At 34.6% G+C, this 4,363-nt stretch overlaps 1 pseudogene; it reads right to left on the bottom strand.

Annotated features, from left to right (window-relative positions):
* Positions 1-3,053: 3,053 nt before the first annotated feature.
* Positions 3,054-3,980, bottom strand: LOC145095485 (secreted RxLR effector protein 161 pseudogene; annotated as a pseudogene).
* Positions 3,981-4,363: the final 383 nt, after the last annotated feature.

The raw sequence follows: 4,363 nt of genomic DNA, 5'->3' as shown, positions 1-4,363 counted from the left end.
TCTTCATTTCAAGTTGTATTCTTTTCAATCGACGATAATTTTTGCAAGTAATTCATAAATATAAGTACATGACTTAGTGTATTTTGGTCATCTTTAATCTCTAAAAACAATAATCCACTATTTCTTATTGTATCCGTAAACAAATAACCATTTTTTAGTTTAAACCAAATGGATGAAAATATGTTTTGAAAAAGTAGCAACTCATAGAAGTCAAAATTATTATATTCATTCAAAAATAAAATAAGGTAATAATTTTCTATGTAACTAAATCCACTAAATCATTTAATAATTCTCGAAATCTGCTAAAAAAGTTCAATAATATTACTTTAATATATATTTTCCTCGATCGACGTTTTATGAGCATTACAAATATTATATTTCACATACTTATTTGAATCAACAATTATAATTTTATATAAACAAAAAAACATAAATCTCATAATTAATAATTTATTGAAAATAATTGATTAATAATTTAGAATTTTTACTATAAAATTTTAATTATTTTTATAATTGTGGTTCTCAACGGTTATAACCTAGTAACTAATAAATGTTGCTGATGAAATTTGTGAATTGGATCATCTTTTAAATAGAAGTGAATGTAGATTTGTTATTTATTATTTTTCTTTTAAAAAGAGGACGACATATCCATCTTTCTTAAATATTCTAAATGTGAAAATGACATTCTCAAAAAGATTTTATGTGTCATGGGTACACTTCAATTTCACTTTTTACTTTTTTCTTTGTATATGTGTTTTTTCTCCTTTACCGTAAGTCTCACTACTTCCCGGCTCTCAGTGTTCTCCCTTCTTGTATCATATCTAAACAGGAATTGTTTAAATTTTCTAACTATTTTACATTTGAACATAATTCTAAAGAGACTATTATGTCCAAATGGAATCACAACATCCAAGCAAACTTTTCACCAAGGTCACAAAATCTTTGCTAGAATCCAAATTGACCTTGAGAGGGATCCTCACAATAAAGATCTTCATGAAGAGCATAGTCGATACCTAAATGCCTATAATTAGGCTTTTATTGACTAAAAAATATTCTTGAAACAAAAAGCTAGGTTGATTGGTTCGGGGAAAGAGACAAAAAAAACTTTTTTTTTCCATAAAACCATAAAAACTCGCAATACCATGAACCACATCAATACCATCCGAAACAAAAATGACGAATGGTTGCGTGGAGATGCTTTTCCAAGCCTTTTTGTCTCCCATCTTTAAGAGTTCATGGCACCACCCACCCCTCTACTCCAATTCACGATCCTATGTCTCTCTTCTCCAATAATCTTAGTAAGGATTAAGCTACTTCTATGTTTCATCATATCACAGAACAAGAAGTGAAGAATGTCATCTTCCAAATGGATGACGACAAAACCCCGATTCCTTATAGTTTCAAAACCAAGTTCTTTAAATCCTCTTGGGATCCTGCATTTCGTGAGTTTTTTCTTTCTGGGAAACTTCTCAAGACCCTCAACAACATCATCATTTCCCTAATTTCTAAAACTAACTCTCCAACCAAATTTATTGATGTTTTCCTTGTTATGTGTTGCAATTTCGTCTATAAAATCATTAGCAAGATCATTGTGGATCATATAAAAGACCTTGGTTAATGAAAATCAACATTCATTAATTGGACTCTTAATCAGAGACAATGTTCTTCATGTTCAAGAGCCTATACGTGATTACCATAGGCATCATGTCCCCTCCATATGCACCTTCTAAGTTTATATCTAACAGATGTATGATATTGTTGATTGGCATCTCCTCTGCACATCCATGTTTGGCTTTGATTTCCCTCTTTGCATGATTGAATGGATTTTGACATGTGCTTGACAACAATATACGTGATTGAATTTTTCGACATATATTTGGATCCAAAGCTCCTTTGGCTTAACTCATTGTATTAGTAATATTACTAACATTTTTTAGTTTTATAGAAAGTATTTTTTTACTAATAATATTAGTTAGTTAATTAAAAAAATCATATATTTGTTCATCCTCATGCGAATAAGGGAAGTTTTCAAAAGCAATAACTCATTTTTATATCAACCATATATTTTTAATGATCAAATGTATTATAATGCAAATAAATAATACAATGATACCATGTGGAGTGTGTTGGGAAATTTAGGGTTTGTGGTGGAGATCTGGATACCAACTTGGATCGTGATATCACTTTCCGAACTGATATTTTTACCCTATGCATGGGTTACATGAAATTCAGCCTAGGATAATCCAAGTGGACACTTACGTTTCTAGGAACAGAAAACGTAAGCCAATATGCTAGAGGATTCTGTGAAAGTATGATGAAAACGAGAGTTTAAGATCGTAACCCTCTTCTGGAGAGGAAGAGTTGTTTATATATTAAACACAATTAGGGTTTCATTAGGGTTGGTCTGTCATTAGTTGCTTTGGAAACAAGTAATGTCAATCCGGATTTAATGAGGATTTAGGGTTACCAAAAACTAACGAGGATTTAATGAGCGGGACCCCAGCCAGGGGCTCTGCCCCTTGGCCCCGCTAGGGGCGCCGCCCCTCGACACCGCCTGCTAACCTGGCAGTGAGATCCCAGCCAGGGGCTCCGCCCCTTGGACCCTGCTAGGGGCGCTGCCCCTAGACCTCGTCAAAGGGGCGCTGCCCCTTTGGAAACCCCAGACCCCCAACTAGTCGTCAAACCGGCTTCTGAATCGATCTTATACATGCGTGCACTCCACACACCCCCCGTACATATATTAGAGTACAAATCATGAAGCCCCTTAGCTCACATGTTGGTTCCAGTTACTTACAATGACATGGTGACACTAAAATCACCAACAATCCTCCCCCATTTTAGTGTAACCCTTGAACAAACATAACCTTATCAAACAAACCAAACTAGTACATAATGAAAATATCGAAACGATTGAATTTCCACTTAGTATCATACATTTGCAAATACTCGGGAATCAGGTGTTCTAAGAATTGAACCCATTAACCCATTTGAATACCAGAAAGTAAAATACATACTAGTTTATTGAATTTCTAGCATAATACAACTTGACACTATTATAAAGTTGTGTGTCCCAATCCTCTCATGATCGTATCAAGGTCAAGTCCACAACCTCTTGAAATGCGGCTACACTTCACAATCACGTAGGGAATTCCTTTCCATGTATCTACACATACATTTATCAAAGGAATTATTAAGAAGTTAAACTTCAACCTGGCTAACTTGTAGAACCGAACACATACCTGGGATGAATACTTCATGTGGTCCAATCTATAAGTATGAGCTTTCCACATTGAATTCAACTCCTAATATTATATTAGTAGGGAATTGGGTGTCTCATGATTATAGAATTAAATGGACTTTAATCCCATCCCGATTACAGACTTGTACACTAAGTCTCTTGTCATACCTTTAGTCAAGTGATCTGCCAAATTTTGTTGCGATTTCACAAACTCAACTGAAGTCACATCATTCATGATTAGTTCTCTAATCATACTATGTCTAACACCTATGTGTCTAGACTTGTCATTATAAACCTGGCTATATGCCTTAGCCAAAGTGGCAACACTATCACAAAGGATAGAAATAGGTGCTATCGGATTAGACCACAAATGAATCTCATAGACTAAATTCCTTGTCCACTTTGCTTCTTTACCAGTAGCTGCTAATGCAACAAACTCAGATTCCATTGCTAAGTTTGTAATACAAGATTGCTTCTTGGAAGCCCAAGAAATGACACCTCCCCCAAGCAAGAATACCCAACCAGAAGTTAAGGAATGGTCCTCCATGATGGTTATCCAACTTGTATCTGAATGAACTTCTAAAACCGAAGGACTTCCCAAATATCTCAATCCATAATTCATGGTTCCCTTGAGATACTTAAACACTCTATTAACTGCTTGCCAATGTTGAGCACTAGGATTGCTAGTGTACCTGCTCAACTTACCCACAACAAAAGCTATATCTGGTCTGGTATTTGTCATGGCATACATCCAATAGCCTTAGAGTATTCCAATTATGAAATGGGAACGCCATTATTTGACATTAATTTCACACTTGGATCAATATATAGGAGTACTCACAGGAGAACAATCGGTAAAATTAAACCGCTTGAGAATTTTCTCAATATAATGACTTTGAGTCATCACCAATCTTTTGTTCATCCTCTTAATTCTTATTCCAAGAATTACATCAGCCTCTCCTAAATCTTTCATGGAAAACTTGGATGATAACAATTTCTTTGTTTCATCCACTTGATTTTGGTCGGTACCAAAAATCAACATGTCATCTACGTATAAGCAAATGATCACTCCAGCTCTAGTAGCATCATCAAATCTACTATAAACACATATGTCACATTGGTTTG

The sequence above is a fragment of the Lactuca serriola genome, chromosome 3 (genome assembly GCF_051521515.1).
Source record: "Lactuca serriola cultivar US96UC23 chromosome 3, Lser_US96UC23_V15, whole genome shotgun sequence".
NCBI classification, from domain to species: Eukaryota; Viridiplantae; Streptophyta; class Magnoliopsida; order Asterales; family Asteraceae; genus Lactuca; species Lactuca serriola.
Note: the sequence above shows the minus strand (reverse complement) of the source record. Positions and strands in the feature narration are given on the sequence as shown.